The 25,944-nt window shown below is 46.9% G+C and overlaps 1 long non-coding RNA gene across 1 annotated transcript; it reads right to left on the bottom strand.

Annotated features, from left to right (window-relative positions):
- Positions 1-323: 323 nt before the first annotated feature.
- LOC138489010 (uncharacterized) lies at positions 324-1,299 on the bottom strand. The gene is made up of 3 exons (XR_011274743.1): positions 1,193-1,299; positions 491-608; positions 324-387 (listed from the first exon to the last, which is right to left on the bottom strand). It is a non-coding gene; the product is annotated as an uncharacterized lncRNA (long non-coding RNA).
- Between the last annotated feature and the right edge of the window lie 24,645 nt (positions 1,300-25,944).

The raw sequence follows: 25,944 nt of genomic DNA, 5'->3' as shown, positions 1-25,944 counted from the left end.
AGAGAGCAATACTGCATAAATATGCGGCAGTGCCCTATCTAAAAAAATATAGTTTACCACCATGTGCCACCTGTTACAGACCAATTATTGAATATAAATATGTGCAGGAGAAGTAGTAAAAAAATCAGAAAAACAACCCCGGTAGCAGAGTTTTTTGAAACCAGAGCAAGAGACTCCAACCCTTAAAGCCGTGCTGAAGAAGACAAAGTGGTTACACCATAAAAAGCCATTAGTGCAGAAAGATATGAGTGACCAACAAGAAGCTAGTCCACTCAAATAGTGAAAAGACATGCTTAGTTTGTCAAGCAGGGCTAACCTCATATATATGGCCGTACCCAAGCAGGCTGGAAGAAGGATCAGTAAACTGGAATCTGACCACAAAGGAATCTGCATATAGACAGAAAAGGGAACAAGGCAGTTGCGGCAAACAGTGAGCCAAGAAAAATGCTGCTTGGGGCGGAGATGCCCTGGCGCAAAGGACCAAATTTACCTGCAGATGGAAAGGAGCTGCTATGGGCTGCCTTCTACATTAGTGGATTTATTGGGGTAGCCTCCTTGATGATTTGTGCAGCAAAATGGATCGTGTCGGCAGGGATTGGCCTGATGTGCTGTTAAACAAGAGATATTTATAGCCCAATCAGCATAAACATAAAATGAGCAGAATGACACTCAGAAACTGACCAACTCAAAAACCACGAAAATATACTAAAGCACCCTCAGCATGACGGAGGGGATCCTTTGTGTATAATTGTATAATTGTTTACATTAGCCTCCAGAGTATCATGTCACCATGTGCCAACCTAATAAACTGCAAGATCAAAGAGGCGATGTGGCTAATAAACAAGCAAGAGGCCCGCAAGCACGAATACAATGCGTAAGCCAAATGTCATGAAACAGGCCGCAGTTAGAAAAAAATGCAGACTGACTGTCTTCAGACACAGGCACAAGGTCTTATCCATGAACCTCAGAAGCATGTGTGCATCCCATGGCAGACTACTGTGTTGGAGCTATTTGGCATAAACTTAGCAATTGCAGAAAGAACGTACACTTACATAGGGAACAGTCCATACGCAAGTGTGCAACCGACGGCAAAATGCAGTGTTGAAGTTATTACAAATTGTAAGCATTGCCGACTATGTCAAAATACTGGCAGCTACTAAAGTAAAAGAAATTACAGAAAACACGCACTTACATGGGCACCAGTCCGTACGCGGCATTGGCGGCTGGCAATTAATGCAGCATCCAGCGTGGGAACCACAGTAAACATACTGTGCGGCTGGTAATACAACGGCCTTCTAAAAGGACCTCTGTAAATCACGTGAACACTGTGATTAAAACGACGCAACGTGGCCGTGCCTAGTCTAATCCAAACGTGAACGTCAAGGACAAAATAGAGGACTGGATGTTCAGTGCAAGCGCTGCCTAATGCTCGCATGAGGCTGTCACAGCCGATGATGCCCATAAGTAAGAGCAAATGAGGAGAATGGTAACATGTAAGGCTGATTTGGGAGCAAAGGGTAGTAAGTCAAGCCCGCCTCGAGTAAATGCAGGAATTGGAAATATAGTAACTAAATGCTAAATATATGCCCCAAAATGATGAAAAGGAGAGAGCCACCTCAGAAAAAAACGCAAATAGCAATTAGGATGAAAACACAATTGTCATGTAAACTGGCATGGTGCCTAATATATGCCTGCAAGGAAAGTAAACCGACTTGGATAGATAGTCGTGAACATGGGTGCTGAATGCTGATGGAGTGCCCAAATGGTGCAAGGATGGTGCAAGGTCTAAAGAGCTGAACCTATCTATCTGGCATTGAACTCCCATGTTTCCATGGAATTCAAGCCTTTGGGAGAGTTCTTAAAATAAAAATCCACATCTGTTCGTTGTAGGCCAGTTTGTTGATTGTTTGCACATGACCACTTGCTGAGATTTTTTCAATACAAAACCAACTTAATGAATCTGCATCATGCCCCATCTCAATAAAATGAGAGACCAATGGGGCAGTGAGAGAGCGCCTCCTGATCTTTGAGCGATGTTCATTGATGTGCACATGTATCTCTCTAGTGGTCTTACCTATGTAAAACAAGTGGCACGGATATTGAATTGCATATACTACATTCTTGCTTTTGCAAGTAGTGAAAGTACGCAAATCCCATTTCCTACCTTCGTTCACAAAATGTGTCATCCTTTTAGAGACTATATACGCCATACAAGTGGTACAGGGGTAATGATGTACCGCAGGTTGGAGGTTAACATCCCTGACCAAGTGACGTTGTGCAGTAATCTATTGTCTCGTGTGAGCTTCTGTGTCAAACTCTTGCTTTTTTTAAAAGCAAAGAGTGATTTTTGTATTTTAACTTCAGCAGAATTCAAAATCCTCCAATTCTTGAGGAAAATCCCCTTAATGGTCTCACCGTATTTGCAAAATGTGGATACACAGACTATCTGTTCTTTTTCTGTACTTTTACGTTGCACAGTAAGTAAGGCATCCCGGTTAATGTATCATACTCTTTTTCTTGAATGTTTAACACATTTTTTGGGGTAACCCCGAAGTAACAGTCTAGCTTGTAATACATCTGCATGTTTGTTGAAGTGAGTGATGTTGGAACAATTACGTTGTAACCGTGAAAACATACCATACGGCAAATTATGTAATAGGCTTTTAGGGTGTTGACTCTCGAATTGCAAGGTGGTATTGCGTTCTGTAGGTTTTCTATACAGCTCTGTTTGTAAAAACCCTTCTTCAACAAAAATAGATAAATCAAGAAAGGCAATCCTAGAAGTGGAAAATTCAAAAGTGAATGTTAAATTTGAATCCACCTGATTAAGCCAGACCATAAAGTTGTCCAATGTGGCGGAGTCTCCTTCCCAAACATCAGGATGTCGTCTATATAACAACGGTACAGCTTGATATGTTTGGGAAAAGGATTAGTGACATTGAGCACATGGTTTTCCTCAAATAAAAACATAAAGATAATTGCCAAGTTCTGGGCAAAAGTACAGCCCATCGCCGTTCCCTTAGTTGGCAGAAAGTAAGTATCCTTAAACTTAAAGAAACTATTAGACAGAACAATTTCAGCACAATTAGTAAGGAATTCAGTTGGGACAATTCAGCTGAGCGTGGAGAGCGGTCGCCGGTGGCCTGAGGGGATCAGCAGGCCTGGAAAGCCCTGCCTGGGCCTCCGTGAGTTCTGTGCTTTGTGTTTTTTGAACAGGAAGAAAAAGAAAGTAGAATTGTTTGTTCGCGCTCCTAGCGCGGTGTTTTTGGCCTCCTCCTGCTCCCCCCTCCCACTTCCTGGTCTTCCTCTCCCTCCCCGCCTCCCTGCCCGCCCACCCCCCCCTCTGATTGGGTGTGTGCCTGCCTCCCCTCTGGCCTACTCGACGGCCGTTCCCCACGCTCGCTTCTTTTCTCCGGCTGAGCGTGGAGAGCGGTCGCCGGTGGCCTGAGGGGATCAGCAGGCCTGGAAAGCCCTGCCTGGGCCTCCGCGAGTTCTGTGCTTTGTGTTTTTTGAACAGGAAGAAAAAGAAAGTAGAATTGTTTGTTCGCGCTCCTAGCGCGGTGTTTTTGGCCTCCTCCTGCTCCCCCCTCCCACTTCCTGGTCTTCCTCTCCCTCCCCGCCTCCCTGCCCGCCCACCCCCCCCTCTGATTGGGTGTGTGCCTGCCTCCCCTCTGGCCTACTCGACGGCCGTTCCCCACGCTCGCTTCTTTTCTCCAGCTGAGCGTGGAGAGCGGTCGCCGGTGGCCTGAGGGGATCAGCAGGCCTGGAAAGCCCTGCCTGGGCCTCCGTGAGTTCTGTGCTTTGTGTTTTTTGAACAGGAAGAAAAAGAAAGTAGAATTGTTTGTTCGCGCTCCTAGCGCGGTGTTTTTGGCCTCCTCCTGCTCCCCCCTCCCACTTCCTGGTCTTCCTCTCCCTCCCCGCCTCCCTGCCCGCCCACACCCCCCCCCCTCCTCTCCCTCTGCCTATAACCTCCCCCCTTCTGGGCAGCCCTCTGCCCGGCAGCCCCTGCGGCTAAGGGCCCCAGGCCAAGGGCGACTGTGTGTCTGCAGGTGTCCGCAGGGGACGCCAGGCGCCAGTTCCACCTGTTCTCCGGCCCACCCCTCCTCACCTTGCTCACCTCATCCGCATGATGCCTCGCCCCCCTATTCCATTTTATTGTTAAACTAGGGTGCTTTTCTCCCCTCGCAGGATTCTCAAACTTAGGTGGCCTTGACCTACTACGCATTACTGTTTGCTCTGCATTGTGGTAAACTAGTGCCCTCCACTCACTTCCTGTCTGCATACTCGTGTCATCCGCCTCCCCTCCTTCTCCATGGTGCTCTCTATCTCGCCTATCTACTCTAACTGCTTCTCTATTGACTATCCTGCTCTCCTCACTAAATCTGGTAGGAAAAAGTTTAAAAAGGACATCCTGGTCTCCAACCCAGGCCTCCCTATCGCTGACACCTACACGAGCGCCTGCTCCAGGGAAACTCTTACTGACATTCTCTTTTTCGTGCCTTCACCTGACCTATGGACCCCTCACATGGTCGCTGTGCTCTCTCCTTTCTCCTCCTCTCCCATTAATGGTGGCACCCGTTGGGATGTCCTCTTGGCCCCTTTCCACTCCTCTAAGGCCATCATTAATGTCTATGCTAACGGGACCGTCTTGGTCCAAGGCCCGCAGGCCAACCTTCACCTCTTTGATAGACGCTTCCCACGCCTCATCAACTTCCTCTCCGCTCCCGCTGTCCCCCCTCCTCTGTCCTCGGCTACCTTGCCTCTCCCCTCCCTCCCTGCCCCTTCTCTTGCTCCCTCTTCAACTCCTTCTCTAACACCTCCGCAGGGCGTACCTCTGATCTGTACCCCTCCCCGGAAGTTTTTCAAGGGTGGCAACCTTCTCCACATTGCCACTCTAAATTCTCGCTCTGCCATCAAGCACTCCTCTGATATCTGTCGCCTTCTTGAGGAACTGGACCTCGACGTCCTCGGTCTCACTGAGACATGGTTCACTGCCAGCTCTGCCACCAGCTTCGACACACTCCTACCTGACGGCTACAAGATCCTCTCCATGCCTAGGCCAAACCGCTCAGGGGGTGGTGTTGCCCTTATCTTCCCTGAGTGGATTCCTGCCACTGTCACTCCTACGCAGACCTACTCCTCTTTTGAATGTCTTGTCTGCCGACTCTCTCTCTCTCCTAGCCATTCCCTTACCGTGGCTACTATCTATCGGCCACCTGGTCAAATTTCATCCTTCCTCTCTGAGTGGGCTGACCTCTCCTCCTCACTCCTGTCCTCAACCACCCAACTCCTCTTTCTCGGTGACTTCAACATCCACCTCGATGCCTCCTGTCCCCCCACTGGTCTCTTTCGCGAACTCTGCAACTCTCTCTCACTCTCTATCCTCCCCTCTGGGCCTACTCACTCTGCAGGGCACACTCTGGATGCTCTGATCTCTTCTGACCTTCCCCTCTCCCTCCCTCTCTCCACTCCTCTCTCCTGGAGTGATCACTTTCTCCTATCCTCCCACCTCTCCCTCCCTACCCCACAGGCAAAGCCACCCTCGTCATTGCCACCCACCTTCTCGGTCATCCGACCCATGAAGCGCGTGTCAGTTGAGGCTTTCGCTGCTACCTTCTCGCCCCCTCCTCCCCCCTCGGCTGACTCCCACCCTGACACAGCCCTCTCCATCCTCTATTCCTCTATATCTGATACTCTCGATATCCTTGCCCCCGTCATGAGAATCCGCCTGAAGCCCAAAGCCAAATGTAACTCCTGGTATGACTCGGATCTCGTCACCCTAAAACGCAAGTGCAGGGTGGCAGAGAGGAAATGGCGTGCTTCATGCTCATCCTCTGACAAACTGGCCTGCCGCCTGCTCCAAAGGCAATACCGGCTCTCCGTTCTCACCAAGAAGAGAGCCCTTATCCAAGCCCGCATCTCTGAGGCATCTAACAACTCGGCCGAACTCTTTAAAATCTGCAAGGAGCTAGCCAACCCTGCTGCAGTCTCTACCTCTCCTGTCCCCTCCCAGGCCCTCTGCACCGCACTGGCCTCGCACTTCATCTCAAAAACTCAGGACATCCTGTCCTCGCTCTCCTCCTCTCTCCTCCCTCCCTCTCTTCCCGGCCCTTCCTCTTGCTCTCTTGCAGCCTCCCCTCCGCCCTCCTTCTCTGCTTTTCCACCTTTTTCTGCTGATGAGGTTTCCAGACAAGTCCGATCTATGAAAGCCTCGTCTAAACAGGTTCACCCCTGTTCCTCCAAAACCATCAAGGACCACATCGACTCCCTGGCTCCTGCCTTGGCTGCCTTTTGCAACCACTCATTCGCCTCTGGAGTCTTCCCATCCCCCCTCAAGCACTCCCTTGTGCACCCCCTCCTCAAGAAACCCTCCTCCGACCCCTCCTGCCCGGCCAACTATCGCCCAATCTCCATCACTCCCTTCCTGGGCAAGCTCCTGGAGAAACTGGCCATCTCCCAGCTTAACCTCCATGCTGAATCTGTTGGTAATCTTCATGACCATCAATCCGGCTTCAGAGCGGCCCGAAGCACGGAAACTGCTCTCCTGAACATCCGTGAGGACCTGCTCCTGAACCTCGATTCCAACACTCCCTGTGTTCTCATTCTGCTCGATCTCTCCTCTGCCTTTGACACTGTCAACCATGCCATCCTGCTCAACCGTCTCCGTGATAACCTGGGTATCACTGGTCAGGCTCTGGCATGGCTGACCTCTTTCCTTTCCGGTCGACCCTCCCAGGTCCAAATGGGCTCCTTCCTCTCTGACATCTTTTTCTCCACCTGTGGTGTCCCCCAGGGATCCAACCTCTCTCCCTGGCTTTTCAACCAGTATCTGGCACTCCTTGCCCACCGCATCGCCGCTCTCTGCCCCTACTTCCAGTGCTATGCGGACGATACCCAGCTCATTTTCAGGCTACCCTCGGCCTCCTCCTCTCCTTCCCTCATCTCCGACTGTCTGTCTGCTATCCAGGAATGGTGTGCCGCCAATGACCTCTGCCTTAACGCCAGTAAGACTGAGATTCTACTCATCGGCACACCCACTCCCTCCTTCCCTGCAGCTCTCTGGCCGGCCTCCCTTGGCCCCCTTCCTGCCCCTACCTGCAAGGCTAAAAACCTTGGGGTCATCTTCGACTCCACACTCTCCTTCTCTCCTCATATATCTGACGTCTCTAAGAAGTCACACTACCAGCTGCACCTCCTCAGAGGTATTCTTCCCTTCCTCTCCTTCCCCCAGAAGCTCACTGTCTCCCGAGCCCTGGTTCTCTCAAGGCTGGACTACTGTAACAGCCTCTATCTTAATCTGCCTGCCTCCACTCTCCGCCCTCTGCAACTTATCCAGAACAGAACTGCGAGACTTGTCCTTGGCCTCAAGCCCAGGGACCGTATCTCTCCAGGACTGAAATCTCTTCACTGGCTCCCAGTGGCTGCGAGGATTAAGTTCAAAACCCTCTGCATTGTCCACAAGGCCTTCTGGGGCCTGGGGCCTAAATACCTTCAACTCTCTCTTCCTAAATATCTTCCTTCACGAGCCCTTCGCTCATCCTTCTCCAACTCCCTCATGGTCAGCCGCTTCTCGAAGCAACGAGCTGGGGGTAGATCTCTCTCCGCAGCAGGGGCCTCCCTCTGGAACAGCCTTCCTGCCTCCCTGAAACTTGAGGAGAACCATCTCCGGTTCCGGAAGCACCTCAAAACCTTCCTCTTCGCTTCTGCCTTCTCTCTCCCTCTCCCCTGCTAAACCTGCTTAACTCCCCACTGAATTCTGCACTAAACCTGCATCTGAGCCACTCTCAGCGACCTCGGTCCAGGTCCCAGCCACTCTCCACTTGCACTGCCTCCCTGGCTCCCCCTGCACTGTGGGACTGTCACTGCATCCCTACAGCCCCCTTCCCAGCACTTGCTCTGCACTTACCTCGCACTTTGCCACCAGCTGGCCCTTTTATTTATTATTTATTATTTATTTATTTTTACGCTACTTACCTTGTACCGCACTTCCCCCCCACCTCCTCCCCCTGCACTTTCTCCTTTTCCCCTTACCTCTGCACTTGCGCGATCTGAATGACACCTGGCCTAGTAGGATCGTTTGTCTGTCTTCCCCTTGTTTCCCTCCCTCCCTGCCTCGTCGCGCCTTGAAACACTTGTGTATAGGCGCGTTACAAATATCATATCATATCATATCATATCATGAGGTGGAGGCTGCCTGTCTAGCATAATGCGTAGACTTGAAACAGCTAGGTCCTGGGGGATGTTAGTATAAAGTGCCTCAATATCTAAGGAGACCAGAATATGTTTAGAGGCATCAAAGGGGCGAGCTTCCACCAGATTGAACACATCCTTAGAGTCCAAGAGGAACGTGGGGGTGGCCATAACTAATGGTTTGATGAAAGTGTCTATATATTTAGCAAAGGTTCTAAAATAGAACTACAGCCAGAAACAATAGGCCGGCCTGGTGGTCTCAAGGTATATTTGAGGACTTTCGGGATGATATAAAAGAGAGGAATTCTTCACACCCCCTCCCAAAAACCGGGCGAGGGAAAGCTAGGCGACGACACCAATCCGCGACGAACCCCCTCAGGGACCTGGCCTAGAGAAAATAACTACTACTCCGGAGGAGACGGCTGTCCTGGAACCGGGAGAGCAGAAAGACTGGGCGGCCACCTGAGCTAACCACAATGAATTTAGAGTCCTGTTCTGGGAGGGCACGGCTGCCTCGGGGATCTCTACTGCACCACTGCTGCGTCATGGTCAAAATAGATCTCATGTGGTCAACAGAGGCTCTTGGACCTTTGAAGAGGCCTTCTCCCTTCCTCCCTGGGGACATACCCAGGCGCACCCTATCTTCAACACCAGAATGAGAGACCGAGGAGAATTTGGACGGTCTAAACATAAACCTGTAAGTTACGCAGCTCCCTACTGCCACTACACGATCTGCTTAGCCGTACTTAAGGGCATTGGAATTTCCACATGATAAATGGCTTGGCTGCCTGAGTGGATGGCGCCTGACCTACTTCACACTCGGTTAAAAGTAACTCTGGGTGTGGAAATAGCACATTCTTAGATGGAAACAACTTGGTTATTTGGTTTTGTTTGTTTTCACCCTGATTATGTTGAGTTTAACCCGAAATGTTTAAGTTGGCGTTGTCACCCCTCTCACCACGATCTCTACACAGATTGCAGTGCAGTAAACTTCCTAACCAGATGTATTTCCCTTGGCCCTCCAGGGGGGAACTACATGAAGAGAAAACCCATGCGACTGGAATATGGCAACCCCGAGTTATAGATGTATTTCCCTTAACGTGCAGGGCCTGAACTCCCCCCTGAAACGGAAAGCACTCCTCCATAGACTAGGATCCTTAGACGCATCATTCCTATTCCTTCAAGAGACCCATTTACGGCCGACAGATGAATTCCGCCTTAACGATAAGCTTTATCCCACTAAGTTCTTTGCTTCGAGTGGCTTGAAGAAACGAGGGGTTGCCATCCTGGTGCGCAGGGGGATTTCCCTTAAAACTGTAGGGGTGGTACGGGACGAAGAAGGGAGGTTTTTGTTGGTTAATGCAATGTTGGATGGTCGTAAAATCACACTGGTCTCCATATATGCCCCCAACACTAGACAAGATGTGTTTTGTGTTTTTTATGAAATTGTCAAAAGCCCTATTCGAACATGCAGAAGGGGAAGTGATCATGGGCGGAGACTTTAATGCGGTGGTTAACCCCCTAGTTGACAAGACGCTCCCGCCCACACTAAATGATAGGAATAATTTCTGAGCCCTTACCTCCTTGCTCAGGGAACACTCCCTGATTGAAGTGTGGAGGTACTGTCATCAAGATGAAAGGGACTACACCTACTTCTCGGCCGTTCATGGGGGTTTTTCCAGGCTGGATATGTCTTTTATATCAGACTCGCTCATCCATGAGGTGGAGGAAACAGATATTCTCCCTGAGGCGCTCACAGACCATGCCCCAGTCCTATTAACTATAGCCCCTCTATAACCCCCCACACAAGACCTACCTGGAGGCTAAACGACTGCCTCCTGGAGGACCCGATGTTATGTGCCCATATTAGAGAATCCATAGACCTATACTTTAATGAGAACGACACTGACGATGTGAGCTGGGGTTCGGTCTGGGATGCAAGTAAGGCAGTGATTAGGGGGCACCTCATTCAGCACGAAGCACAACGAAGAAAGGCTAGAAGATTACTTCAGGAGCAACTAGAGGGGGAGGCTCGTAAGCTAGAGGAGATACATAAAAAGAATCTATCACGGCGCGCATTAAGGGACTTGCAAATGGCGAAAAAAGCGCTCGAGACACATCACATGGGGAAGGCGGCTTATTGCATGATGCGCACCAAACAGTTCTTTTATACCAAAGGAAACAAGGCTAATAAACTGCTAGCGGCCAAACTAGGGAAACAAACATGACAGAATAGGATAGATCACTTGCGGGACAAACAAGGCAAGAGCACCAACTCTGAAGAAGGGAAGTGCCGTGTTGTGGAAGAATTCTTCAGGGAACATGTAGCCCCCCACAGAGGGGACTCACAATCCACTAAAGACTTTATAAACATGGCAACCCTGCCACAACTACCACAATCTCTTCAGGAAACCCTAGAAGTCCCAATATCCCCTGAAGAAGTCGAATCAGCTATAAAATCACTCCCTACTGGCAAAGCTCCGGGCCCAGATGGCTTCACAAATAATTTTTACAAAACTTTCAGCAAAGACCTCACACCACATCTCACGAAGTTATTCAATGTATGTTGGAAAACAGGGTCTGTTACACAGTCCATGGCAGAATCGAACACAACCCTAATCCTGAAGCCAGGGAAAGACCCAGCAGAATATTCATCTTACCGGCCCATAGCCTTGCTCAATACAGAAGCTAAGCAATACAGCAAGATCATTGCACAGCGACGGGGGGAGATTTTACCCACACTAATAGATAGGGATCAAACCAGTTTTATTCAAGGTCGATCTGCCCATGACAACATCCGTAGAGCGATTGACCTGATAGCCATGGCCCCATCAGTTGCGGGCCCTCTATCCCTATTATCCTTAGATGCTCATAGAGCATTTGATAGCATGTCCTGGGAATACTTGCAATTGGTCCTGAAGGGTTTTGGGTTTGGTCCACAATTTTCTAAACTGGTATTATCAAACTTCCGGATCCCCACCACCCGGATACGAGTCAATTCCCGTTGGACACCCCAGATACCCCTCTATAGGGAAACTACACAAGGGTGCCCTCTGTCCCCACTGGTATTTGCACTGGCTATGGAGCCCATGGCGCAACGCATCCGCCGCCACCCCGACATTCAGGGGTTTGAAATAGAAGACCAATGTCACAAAGTCGCACTTTATGCAGATGATGTGCTCTGTTTCCTGAAAGACGCCCAGACTTCAGTCCCCCCGCTCATGGATCTGCTTGATCAATTTGCGGCGATATCGGGATTCACGATAAACACGACAAAATCGATTCCCTTAGATGGGAAAACTCCAAAATTACCTACCTTGGGGTGCATCTGACCCTGACCTACCCGGGCCTTTGGAGAGCCAACATTCCCCCCCTACTAAAAGACACCGAACAATCTTTTCAAAAATGGGCCCTTCAAGAGATATCATGGTTAGGACGCATAAGCGCAGTCAAAATGACCTTGCTCCCGCGGCTGCTTTATACGCTACAGGCACTCCCACTGTTCATCTCAGAGCGAGATTTAATAAACCTGCAAAAAGAGATAAGTCGCTTCATCTGGCAGCGGAAAACGCCCAGAATTCAGCGAAAGATCCTCACTCGGGGCAAACAGCTGGGGGGCCTCGGACTCCCATCCATAGTAAGATATTACAGGGAAACCCAAATTGCCCCCATCCTGGCCTGGACCAACCCTCCCGACCCCCCCCAAATGGCAGGACATCGAACAATTGTTTTCTGGAGCACCCTTCTCTTATCTTCCATTCCTTCCACGGCAAGCACAAACTTCCCAGAAGCCCCTCCTCCCAACCACCGGGGCAACGCTCCGGAGTTGGGACAGACAGTATAAACTAAGGGAAATCACCCCAGTATTAGGACCCCTTTCCCCAATTACACAGAACCCGGCTTTTACCCCTGGGCTTCAGGCTGACTCATACCGAAATTGGTCAAGAGAGGGACCCCTGAGACTGCAAGAGCTCTATAATGACAATACCCCACTGACATTTGCCCAATGCAAAGAAAAGTTTAAGCTCCCAGAGACCGAGAGGTTTAGATACATACAATTACGGCATTGGATTACAAATCCGACCACTAAGAAAGCTGCTACCAGGCCCCCCTTCGGCCTAGAACTGACAGCTGCAGAAGGCCAACGCTCACATAGAATATCAAGTTGCTATCGCCTCCTAGAAAATGTCCCGGAAGATGAGAAACTCCCGGATATGAGGGCATGGGAAAGAGAACTAGGAATCGAGATACCCCCAGAAGCCTGGCAGAGAATCTGGGATAGAGCACAGAAGTCATCGAGATGCACGCCGGTGAAAGAATGTGCACTCAAGATCTGTTATCGGTGGTATTTCTCTTTGCAGAGACTACACGCAATAAATCCGGAATGCGCGGACACGTGTTGGCATGGGTGCGGAGCAAAGGGAGACCTGGGACACTTGTGGTGGCACTGTCTGATCATCCAAACTTACTGGCTAGAGATCAGGTTGGAAATCAAAGACATAAGTGGAATCCTCCTCCCCATGGACCCATTAGTAATGCTATAAGTGACTCACCAGACGATGGGTCCTATCCCCGCTCTGGCCCTACTGCCCGCCTGATCACCCAATTACTTATGGCAGCCCGGCTTACACGAGCGCGCTTTTGGAAGGACATAGAAGGCCCACATATAGCATATTGGTGGGTAAAGGTATGGGAACTTCTTGGAGTGGACAAACTAACAGCTGCAATAGAAGGTCATACACCCAAATTCACAAACATATGGGGCCCATTCCTAGAGCACGTCGCAGAAAAAGAACATATGTTCTTCCAGCTGAGATTGATCAGGTTCCTCTGCCAACCCTGACACGGCACCAGAACGGGGAATGTAATCATCAAACGGTCATTTGGTAATGAGAGAGACACAGCCCCTTACAGGGCACCGCATTGAACTGTCTGTAACTGTGGTGAGTGTTCTTTTTTCCTTTTTAAAATTTTTTTTTCTTTATTGTTTCTTGCACCCTTCCCTTTTTGCTCCCCTCTACATTTATTAATTTAGAGTACCATTAGCTACTCGACAAGCTATCCTATTACCTCAGGATACCTACGAAACTTTACATATGTGATGAATCACAAAGAAGTTAAAATGAAATGTTGATGTTGATTGAGAAATTAACTGATGTTATAATAGCAGAGAAACTATGAATTTGATATCTTCACAAACAGTGCTGAAAGTGATAGAACTGATGAATTGCATAAGATATCGGCCTAGAATGATGATTCATAGCTTTGAGTTTAACTATGTTGCCACTTGTAATGACATTTGATGAATTTAATGTTTAATCAATACTTCAATAAAAAGATATATAAAAAAAAGAGAGGAATTCTCTCTTCTGAGAAATTAATGAAATCATGTCCCTTAGAGGACAAAAAACCCTCACGGAATCCTCTTTCGCTCAGCGTTAATTATCTTCTTTTTTATAGATGCAGAGGGGTCACTAGTGATTTTTTGATAGTGACCCGGTATATTGAGAAGTCTGAGAGCCTCTTGATCGTAGAGCTCAGCATCCCAGACCACAATACCCCCGCCCTTATCGGCAGCTTTGATCACTATAGTGGGATCTTGGGCTAGAGAGTTGATTGCATGAAACTCCGCAAGTTCCAGATTGGGGCTTGTATTATTTCTAGAATGTGCCATGCATCTATTTAACTCCTTCAACACAATTGTTTCAAAGATTAAGACTTCCGATGGGAGGTCTGCTGAGTTGGGTGTGAAAGTCGAAGGTTTTGCCAGACCAGAAATGTTATTTTCACAAATATTCTCTTTGTAAGCAAAGAAAACTTTCAATCTGATTTTCCTCAGGAACTGTTGGATTTCACTGGTGAGGTGCATCGCACTTGGTGTTTGTATGGGGACAAATGAAAGGCCTTGTTTTAATATGGCTAATTCTGGTTCAGAAAGGGCACGAGATGATAAATTGAAGATAGGTAGTATCTCATTTACCACCTGTATGACCGTTTTTTTCTGTAATTTCTTTTACTTTAGTAGCTGCCAGTATTTTGACATAGTCGGCAGTGCTTACAATTTGTAATAACTTCAACACTGCATTTTGCCGTCGGTTGCACACTTGCGTATGGACTGTTCCCTATGTAAGTGTACGTTCTTTCTGCAATTGCTAAGTTTATGCCAAATAGCTCCAACACAGTAGTCTGCCTTGGGATGCACACATGCTTCTGAGGTTCATGGATAAGACCTTGCGCCTGTGTCTGAAGACAGTCAGTCTGCATTTTTTTCTAACTGCGGCCTGTTTCATGACATTTGGCTTACGCATTGTATTCGGGCTTGCGGGCCTCTTGCTTGTTTATTAGCCACATCGCCTCTTTGATCTTGCAGTTTATTAGGTTGGCACATGGTGACATGATACTCTGGAGGCTAATGTAAACAATTATACACAAAGGATCCCCTCCGTCATGCTGAGGGTGCTTTAGTATATTTTCGTGGTTTTTGAGTTGGTCAGTTTCTGAGTGGCATTCTGCTCATTTTATGTTTATGCTGATTGGGCTATAAATATCTCTTGTTTAACAGCACATCAGGCCAATCCCTGCCGACACGATCCATTTTGCTGCACAAATCATCAAGGAGGCTACCCCAATAAATCCACTAATGTAGAAGGCAGCCCATAGCAGCTCCTTTCCATCTGCAGGTAAATTTGGTCCTTTGCGCCAGGGCATCTCCGCCCCAAGCAGCATTTTTCTTGGCTTACTGTTTGCCGCAACTGCCTTGTTCCCTTTTCTGTCTATATGCAGATTCCTTTGTGGTCAGATTCCAGTTTACTGATCCTTCTTCCAGCCTGCTTGGGTACGGCCATATATATGAGGTTAGCCCTGCTTGACAAACTAAGCATGCCTTTTCACTATTTGAGTGGACTAGCTTCTTGTTGGTCACTCATATCTTTCTGCACTTATGGCTTTTTATGGTGCAACCACTTTGTCTTCTTCAGCACTGCTTTAAGGGTTGGAGTCTCTTGCTCTGGTTTAAAAAAACTCTGCTACCGGGGTTGTTTTTCTGATTTTTTACTACTTCTCCTGCACATATTTATATTCAATAATTGGTCTGTAACAGGTGGCACATGGTGGTAAACTATATTTTTTTAGTTTTTAGATAGGGCACTGCAGCATATTTATGCAGTATTGCTCTCTCTTTGCAGCCTTTCGCTCTATATCTCCTGATGAAGACGTTGTTCAATATACACTCTATGTCGAAACCGGTTGATCTTACTCCCTAGGGATGTGATCTACACAACATTCTTTCTTCTAGATCCACCCTTGCGATAGATTGTTTTTAATTGTTTCTATTGTTGTTTGTGTGTAAAAAAAAATCAAATACTAAAATAATCAGATGGTTCGTGAGGAATGTGTATCCCACCTCCTACTGCTAATTAAATTTTGTCATGCTTTTTAGCTATTGTTGTTTCGTTGAATGTCACTGAGTGTGATGTATGGTTTGAATGCTGCACTATGAATGGTTGTGATAATGGACTCATTTTAGCCTGTTTTTATGTATCCCCATGTTGTCGTGTTATGTATTATAATGATGCTATGTAAAGTAATATGTCATTAACTGACTTTTTTACAAATATTTAGTATCACAGTGAATAAAATTTGATACACTTTTGTGATGAATACAGTTTTGCTCTCTGGACATTCCTTCAGATTTGCAATTATGAGGGCGACATTTTGGGTCATTACCGAAATCCGCTATCACATCCTGATGAACACTTAGAAACTGAGCGGGCAGATGAAAGCGGTCTTCTCACGATCTGCCAGATGCATCAGAATTTGATAATAGCCATTCCGCAAGTCCAGGACCGAAAACCACGTACTCCCCGTCAGGCAGTCCAATGCCTCATCCACCCAGGTACCGTGTATTGGTCCAGATTAGTGCAGTTGTTAAGCCGACGATGCTCAATGCACATCTGGACATCCCGTTCATCTTTCGGCTATGATGATTGGGGAATTGTAAAGGGCTCCTGGTCTCCGGGAGGAGCCTTGCCTGCAAAAGATCATCCAAATGAAGGCGCTCATCCTCCACGTCTCCTATACCCAGGAATGATGATGATCCCTTCATGAACGGCATCTCGTCGCTCACACATTTCCTGCGTTCCACTCTGTAAACCTTGCCAATGGACATGCAGGGTGTAGCTGTTCCCTTAGATAGTCTGTCTTTTTCTTAGATCAGTGCGTTCAAAATCCAAGGACTTCAGATTCAGCAAAGTTCCGTATAGGCTTGTGGCAACACCCACTGGGGCTACAGAAGGGGTCAGGTGGAACTGTGCTGTGATGGTGCATCCTAGTAAGCGGATGGTCCTGTTGGTCACATTGATGCCTGGACCTTGATGGTCTTCGGGCCCATGCCATCTATCATCACAAGTATCTGCTATATCAGTAGACCCCTTGGGAGTTCCCTCATGTTCTGGTGCCTTCATCACCAGACATCGTGGGCGTTGCTCTCCACTGATTCCCACTCTACCAGGAACCGTACCTCTCTCTGCAGGTACACCTGCTGACACAGAGGGCGCATGGGTGCTGTCATATCGGGGCACAGACATCTCTCTCAAAATAGTGCCACAAGTGCATCTTACATTGTGGAATTGGTTCCTATCACCAACGCTGTTGCAGTTTATTCACTCCAACCGCTGCAGACCAAAGCCAGGGTGTTGATGGGGATGCTGATTCCAGCTACATCACAGGGAAACTACAGTCTGACTCTTAGTACCCCAGATATTTGCAGGGGTTGTATCCCATGCAGGGAAGATTCAGTCCAGCCAGGGGTTCCAATGGAATGTGTGCCAGGTGTTTCCTGTAGAATAGCTCATATGAGAATGTCACCTGTGAGACGCTATCCAGTAATGCTTGTACCTGCCTTCCAGCAATGGTAACTATCATTTTGGCTGGTGGTGCTGCAAGCCCTTCAGGTTCTCCCCAAGATGTTTTGGTGCTGTGCTTACTGGTAGAGAGAATACAGGTGATCTTCCTCTTGGGTGGACTGGCCACTCTGTGTGGATGCTGGTTGCCAGATAACTTGTCCACCATCACTGCAGCCTTGGGGCCATCTGGTGGCACAGACTTGATGTTTTCTATCTCTACTCGAGCATAGTAATTTTGAGGATTGAGGTGCCCCACTTCCTGGTCCTCGCTGGTGTTTTTCACCATCGCACATGCTGGATTGTTTAAGGCCTGGAACCTATCTGTGACTGATATAATCCGGTGAGTCCATGCACATAGGGAAGTTGTGGCCCTCCTACCCACAGCTTTTGGCAGCACTGCTAGGGCTGAAGCGGTGTGGTTTGTTATTGGTACTCCCAAGGCAGCTGTGTCTCTTGAGCGCACCAGAATAGCTTGTGTTCCTTTTGTCGGGATGGGGTTGCAGCACCTCTTCCTCTCAACTGTGATCTGGATGTCACTAAATGTGTGTCTTGGTCGGTGCCATCTGCATCTGCATAGACTGGATGGTCTGGCGAAAACGCCTCTACTTAATTTCTGTGGTCATACTCTAGGCCAGTATATGGTGACACCAGTTGACTGGGTAGACTGTACATTGTGTCTTCCATCTCTCCTTCCAGAGTATGCACCTCGTGGCCCAGGTCCTCATTGGAAGGTGCTTTCTGAGTCTGTACCTGGCGTTGCACTGCAAAAGAAGCACTGATTCTACTCTGTGCAGGTTTACTCTGATCAGGTTCAGGCTGTTTGGTTCAACCCTTCTGCTGGAAAGCCAGCTGAAAAATCAGCATGGTCCTGGGCAGATGTTATGGAAGCCTCTGACCCAGTTGGAGATGGGTGATGTAGTACCTCACCATTAGCTCTGCTCCTGATATTGTGGCTCCAAGGACTCCACCCAACGTGCTGATTATATCCTGTGCAGTGAGGTCTGAATATGTGGCACTGAGCACCTGGATGACTCTAAATTTAGGATCTTACAGACTTTCTTATTCACCGCCGCTTCTCCTGGTCCGGAGCCCTTCAGTCGTGGATCATCTGATTGGTTTGGTCCACCCAGATCTAGTTTTCGTCCTCACCACTCAGGATAGGTTTCTCCCCTAAGAAGGGTTTTAGGCAGACGTATGGGCTATGCTCAGATGGTGTTGCGATGGTCTCCTGCAACACAAGCTTTTGTTTTTAAATATTTATTTTTCCAGGTTTTCTCCTTACCGCCACACAGTAGTTACAACAATCAACATTTTCATCAATACGCATCATCCCAACCCTTATGCCCTTAACAACCAAGCTTGCAGTGATTAAACATGTCCCCATCAAATGCCCCCTCCATTCTCCTCTGTTACCCCACCTACCCACCACCCAGCATTCTCTTGTAACGTTACTGTAACTCCAAATGCAATTGTTCAAGGTGGGCGTAAGTACTGCATCAACATTAGTTCATTAAGCATTTGTCCCCAGTCCAATATTTCCCCTTCACCCCCTTCTGAATCCACCTTCCCTCTCAGGATCTCAACCACAGCCATCCCCCATCGTCGTGCATCCCTGGCCTAAGTTTGCACTGCAGGGCCCTCTCGACGTTTCCAGGATATCGCTTTCCTGCTTTTTTTTCCAATATAAGCAGGAATTGTACTACTTTCTTCTTCAATTTCTCCTTTTTCCCACCTGGCACAAATCCACACAAGCATATCTCCCCAGTACACTCGTACGTACTATGTGTCCAAGTATTCAACCTTTCCATGACTTCTCCCCAATATGCCTGGATCACCCTGCAGTCCCTGCATGTACCTGACCAAATCCTTGTCATAGCCAAGCTTTGTCTGCACTCTTGTGAGAGATGCACCACTATAATATTTGTTCCTTGCTAGACTCTTGTACTATCTAGTGATTGGAAGGATTAAAGGTTGTGGATTTGAGTACAGAGTGCCGTGTGCTCGTGATCACTCTTGAAATACGTGAAATAATAAGCAGTCAAAAAATGTGTGTAGCCGGCAGCGTGTCTCAAAAACCCCCCAGCCCATCCACCAAGAGCTGGCAAAAATTAACTATTTAAATTAAAAGTGGAGGGTAGGGATCACGTGCTCACATCAACATAATCTATAAACAAATATGTGCAATTTTGTCATGTGGACACTTCCATAAATGCAGGGACTAATATGTTAAACACATAGATTTATTAATTCTTTGATCAGCCGACACGTGTTTAGACCTGCGGGTCGTTCTCAAGTGATTGCACTCTCCTGATAGCTTCACAACTACATCAGGGTGTTAGGTCCTGACTATGCCTTGGTGACCCCCTTAACATTTTATTTTGCTCCTGATTGCACTATTGTGATATTGTCTCTCTTGGTTACACCCTTGGGATACGTGCACAACACTTATGCAGTGTGTAGGTGAAGCTATTCAACACAATAATTCTAAAAGAAAGTACAGGCTAGATTAGGGAACTAGTGCACAATAACATCTACAATAAAGTATAACAGGCAGTGTCAGACTGGGCTGATTGTCTGGTAAGTTGCAGTCTGGAGAAGAATGGCCACAGTCTTTTCAAGATCAGTTTCCCCAGCAAGCACAACTGGAATCAGCTGAGCCACCCCCGGAAACACCTCATAGAACCATGGATGCAGACAAAGAAGAACTGTTGTCTTGTCTGAAAGGTATGGAAGCCAGGATTACCACAGTATTTCAGGCTCAAATAGGTCAACTGAGGGAAGACATAAAAACCTCTCTGCAGGAAATTCGGAAAGAGGTAAATGAACTAGGGGACCGAGTTGACACAGTTGAAAGCGGCCTCTCTGCCTTATCTGAAGAGTCCAAACAGTCCTGCCTCCTGCTGGACCAAATAGCAACTGCTACGAACAACCTGGAACTACAGGTGGAAGACCTTGAAAATAGATCAAGACGTTCCAACATACGAGTCAAAGGGCTACCTGAAACGATCCCTGATGGCGAACTCCGCGAGACACTCCAATTGGCCTTCAGTAACATATTACGTGATCCACCACCAGAATCCATTGGATTTGATAGAATACATCGGGTTGGACCCAGAAGGAGTGACCCTGGGGCCCGCCCACGGGATGTGCTGGTGGCACTCAGCTCATTCACAACGAAAGAATGCATCCTGAAAGCTGCCAGGTCCAGCACCGACCTGACAGTTAATGGCCACGGGATTAAACTGTTCCAGGACCTCGCCCTTTCCACGCTATACACAAGCTCAGACTCATGCGCCCGGTGACAAAAACCTTACAGGGAAAACAAATCCCCTATCGATCGGCGTATCCTTTTGGCCTAATGTTCAATTGGGAAGGAAAACAGAGGCGAATAACTACATGTGAGGAGGGTCAGGCGTTATTAAATCTGGAGGAAGCTCCGAACTCTCCAGATAGAGACAAGATATGACAGCCACAAGATCCCGGGCCCAACCCGTGGGAATGGTCCACGGCGCGCAGAGGCAGACCGAGAAGTGAATCAAAATTAGATGGCCCACGAGGATGCCAGGACCTCCAGAAATGCTAATGGTGCTATATGATAATTGAGTTCACATCCCGACTGAGATCTGTCTGCTGATCTATACACTGCAACTTATACAAGCTCCTATAAACAGTCGGTGCGGAGGCAGGCTATGCCAATCTATGGAATCCAACGCAAGACATTACAACTTTGAGTCTTGCGTTCCTTGTGAATTGCTGCTTGACCTGACACCCCAAATAGTTAGTGGGGAGGATTCTATGGAATCCGGGTTGTTGAGGACACAAGAAGGGGAGTGGGGGTAGGGGGGACAAGGAGGGGGTGGGGAAAGCTATCAGAGATTAACATAATGAGACGCAGCAAGAAGCACCGGAAAGGTCCTAATTGGGAAAAGAAAGGGGATAACAATACAATGTTTTACAATGCTAATGACATACAATGGACAAATGCTAAAACTGTTTACCTGACATGTCCCAACCCAAGGGTCAGGCAGAGTCAGGCAATTAACCAGAATCACACACACCTGACGGCCCATTCCTTTCCCCACAGGGATAAAAGGTGGAGCACAAGAGCCCAATACGGGCAAGGCAGACCACACAACAGACAGCTATCGAGACACAGCAGTTTAAGAGGAGGAGAAAGACATCACAAACCGAGAGGGTGACAAGGAGAGAAGCGACCTTGCCCTTTCCAAGCCAGGCCCGTGAGACCTCCGGAGAAGGAATCGTAAGACTGCAACAATAGCTCAAGTGTCTTGCATCTGATGTCAATGGTACGCGCAGCGTGCCTACACTGAAACGCAGGACCGAGGGAGGCTCCTGCTACTGTGCTATTGGCCCGGGGGGAGAACCGATAAAGAAGCCGCACTGTGTTCAATGAAAGTCGCAAAGTGGCAAAGTACAAAGAACTGTGAATTGTTAAAGGGAAGACCAGCTGCAGAGGGGAGAGGCACCACGTGGGTGCTCACTCAAGAGAGTCTGGTTGATCCTGTGTTGAATGAAACTGTTAACCAGAAGGCCGCATGAGAGCCGTCAAAGCAGGTCAAAGTGGTCATACAGGAGTCGAGCCAAATCCATGTACAGTCGAAAGTCTTTCACCGACAAACTATTGAAAGGCAAGGGAAGTAAATCCCACATCAAGATAAATGAAAGGAATTGTAAAGTTGGCAACAGTGAACCTGGCGGAGGGATGCTAACCAAAAGAGGAGACGCTTGAAGTCCCTATGAACAGTGTGTAGACAGAAGTGAACCCGATGAAGGGATGTCCACGGAGAACTGTTAGAATTAGGAAGCTAAGGGATTGAGTCCCGTATCGTAAAAGCTGAATAAGAAAGATTTGATTGACAAGATTGACAAGACCCGGAATACAGTGTGTTGACAGGAGTGAACCCGGCAGAGGGATGTCCACAATGAACTGTTTAGCAAAAGTTGGCAAGTTTTAACCCAGCAGAGGGTTGCCGACAGAAAGGGGCAAAGCCTGAAGAATTGTTTTAAAAGACATTAAGATTTGTGAACCAAGGAAAAGCCATAGTGAACCCGAAGGAGGGAGGCTGACATCAGAGAGGGGTCTGAATCCGAAGGAGGGAGAGCCAGGGTTGGAAGGTCAACATCCCAAATGGCTGACAGGAAAGCAACTTTATATTTGTTTTGTTGAATATGATTCGAAAGGGGTTTATGCCCGGAAGAGGGGGACCCGGGGGTGAAACCATCACCCAACATATATGTAGAACAGAACTGTTTGTTTGTTTAGTACATCAGACCCTCGAAGGCAAGAGACTTTTGTTGAAAGACACTTAACCATCAGAGAACCTGATAACTGCTATGGAACTGTCGGCTCGTGCTGGGAAGGCTCGAGTGTGTTCTGTGCTCAGGAGACACACCTTGTCCCATGCTCAAAATGTGGGGAAGGGAGACCCCTGGCAATCTGTATCCTGACTTATTATTTATGTACACTTCTTCGTTTATTGAAACCTTTATCCCACACTCTTTATATATTTAGTTGTAAGGCTTGGCAATAGGTTTTTCTTAGTATAGGCCCTTTGTTTTGACAAGACGGCACAAGGCCTGCCATATTTTTCATTTGATGGTCGAAGTTTGCTCCCATCTTCGATTTAGGTTTAGATTAGGTGTTTTCAATCTGCATACTGTTTAAATAAACACCCTTTAATCTTGATTGTCTATTCTTGATACCATGCCTTCTTTACATGGTGCACTGACATTATTCAAACACTTTGAAGATAAGGATTGTACCTTAAATGTCCAGTGCAGCTTCCAAGCATTTTTTAAATGCTAAGTATGCCCTAAATTGGTTGTTCAGTAAGTTGTAGGTCTTGCATAGGAAGGTGAATTCTTCGTCTTTGTGTCCTTCTAACCGTTGTGAGATTTTGCAAATTCCATGCTGACTAAAGTTCTCTGAACCATTCCATATTATCTATTATTGTTAGATTTCCCCATAAATTTAGACTTGCTGGAATGCCTGCGTCATTTGCAATATATTGGCATATTCTTTAATGTCACGTGCACGTGATCAAACATGTTCAGTTTGGATGCTGATGATTTTATCCTAACTGCAAAGAGGACATAGAAGAGGTTAACATTTTATATTTGAATTCTTTAACCATAGTGATTTCCTTATGTGCTGGGTCGGACCGGTGGCTTGTGTTGAACTGTGTGGATGATTGCTGATGATCCAGAACGTGGGGACATCCAAAATCACCTGCCTTCGTGGATAACTTCAATCTAGTGGTGGATAAAACAGGTTCGTTTTTAATGTGCCATGTAAATGTTTCCTTTGTTAAGAATACTTGCCTCAAAGGATACATGTAGATTGTAGAATAGATGAAGGTAACTGGGTAGTATGATCCTTTTCCAAGAGTTTTCTTTAGCCCAAATGCTTAGGCTGAGTTGTGCCTAATGCACTAGGTTAGATTCCATTTTCTTTAACTCCTTTAATAGGTTAGAATGTTGAAGTTCTGCAGCTGACCAATTGATAAGCATACCTAACCGTTCTATCACTATTGTCCCTGATTTCAAAGGGCAATGTTTTGAATTCTGATTTGTTCACTTGCTTGGAATTAATTTGGTGGCATTACATTTGACTTTGACCAGTTTACTTTATAAGCAGTCAAGTTCCCCAAAATATTCACTTGATCGAGCGCTATTGGGAGTGTGTTGCGAGGGTCTGAGATAATCAGCAACACGTCGTCTGCAAACAGTCGAATTTTGAATTCTGCTCCACCAATTACTACCCCCGTTTACTCAGTATCTGCACGTCATTTGGTATTTCCTACTTTTCTTGTGCTAGATCAAACAAGAGCAGTGATACTTTTGTTTGAAGAAATCATCTGTATTGGCTTTTGCCTTAGTATCTTGCTAAAGGGATTGTATTTTGTTAACCTAATAGCCAAAACAAACCATTTGAAAACCCATTTACACCATTGCAAAAATGTTGTAGTGTATATGGATTGGGACAAAACATGTTTGTTTCATTTTGTATTACACAACATCAAATCTGGTGCTTAGTGCATTTGCTTAATTGCACATTTTAGATCATCTGGCCCCAGGATGCTTGTATTTAAAGTGGGCCTGCAAAGTTGATGTCCCACTTGAATTGGACAGCATTGGTTTTGGACATTAGTTCATCAAGCGGTCCTGGTTGGACTTTGGAACAGTGTCAATAAATGCATGATGGTTTTTCACTGTTTGATCTGAAGTTCGGGTCTAGAGTCTCATTGGTTCTCCATTGTTTGTCCGTGGACCAAAATTATTGTATAATAATAGCCCATTGGAGACACCCTGACTGCGATGATTGGGTATATTTTCATTATTTAGTTATACAAAACCACAGAATTATTCACTGTCTGGCAGAGCTGGTCCTAAATTGTTGAGGGAAAGAGAATTCTCCGATGTTGGGCAAATCGCAGTCTCAAAAGAAAAAAATGCCATTATGGACATACTTACACATTTAATGTGATGCCAGCCATAAATGTAACTATGATTCACTTTCACACAATGTTTTCTCTGAATCTACGATAACCAGGAAGTCGTTTTCATGTTTATTTCTGACCCACAAGATGATACCCCCAGATATTGCTTGAGCCTCACCTTTGCTTGATGAAATCTGTTTGAGATTAATTATGAATTTCTCCCACACAGTTGACTGTTCAAAACATTGGTGCGCCCAGTAACACTGGTAACTGGCTCAGAGGTTCTAGGTGTCCTTTGCCATATTTCAGGGGATGGACCAACCCCCTGACCTGCCTTGTGAGGAGTCAGGGTCCGGGCCAGGATATTGAACCCACTTTACTCTATTACTTGTTTCTGGTATCTCGGTTTGTTGCCGTTACTTTATCGCAACAACCGACAAGCTTGATAAATTCTCTCGTGTTGTAGTCAATCCCATTGCTAAGCAATGACGTCTTGCAGAGAAAGTTAGGGCACCCTAGGGGTGTTGTGCAGTGATGGCACCAGAAGCCCCTGGAATAAAGGGCCAAGCTGCCCACATTCCGGCTCGGCACTGCTGATGGATGTGCAGTAAACTGAGGCTGGAGACAATGCACACGAGAGATTAATTCTTCATGCAGTCAGCAAGCTGGTTTAATTGATAAGCAGAATTCCCTTAGTGGAAAAACATATAATGCTTCTCCTGGCTCATGATTAGATAAGAATACTCTGGTAATCCCGCTCCTCAGACTCTAGCTCAGCAATCGTCGTGAATTACAGGGTGCCACCACTTGAGTCAGCGGGGGCACACTCTTTAGAGAGAGATTGGGCCAAACCAATACTCAAATAACACATGAATATATTTTTACGAACAGTATTTAATATTACCAGCAGATGCACAATCAGTACATTGTACACAAGCTCATAAGCCATCTAATCAACAGTGAAATTGCATCAATATGACTGGCAGTTAAACATTCTAACACAGACTTATAATGTGCACATTTCTCTGGAATAAATATAATTTTTTACGGTAACCCTCTTGCCACCGTTCACAGTCACATTATCACTGACCAAAAGCTACTCTTGGAATCCGAGTTTGGAATGTATGGTAGGTCAGAATCAGGAGACGGACATGGAGGCATGATTGTTGGAACATTTGTTAAAGGAAAAAGAAGGTCTAAGCTCTCCCTAAAACTACAACTCTAAATCCTACTCTAAAACAGAACAAGTTAAAGGGTTCTCGCCAGGTTGTCTGGATGTCTAACATGGTTAAAGTCCTTGGTCTAGAATCTGAGAATGAGAAGACACAGCCGCCTGTGCTCTGAGCTTTCAATGCATACTACAGAGGTGCGCAATCTACAGCTCAAACTGA

This window comes from Ambystoma mexicanum, chromosome 9 (assembly GCF_040938575.1).
Source record: "Ambystoma mexicanum isolate Mex_15411 chromosome 9, UKY_AmexF1_1, whole genome shotgun sequence".
NCBI lineage: Eukaryota > Metazoa > Chordata > Amphibia > Caudata > Ambystomatidae > Ambystoma > Ambystoma mexicanum.
This window is presented reverse-complemented; position numbering and strand designations above follow the sequence as displayed.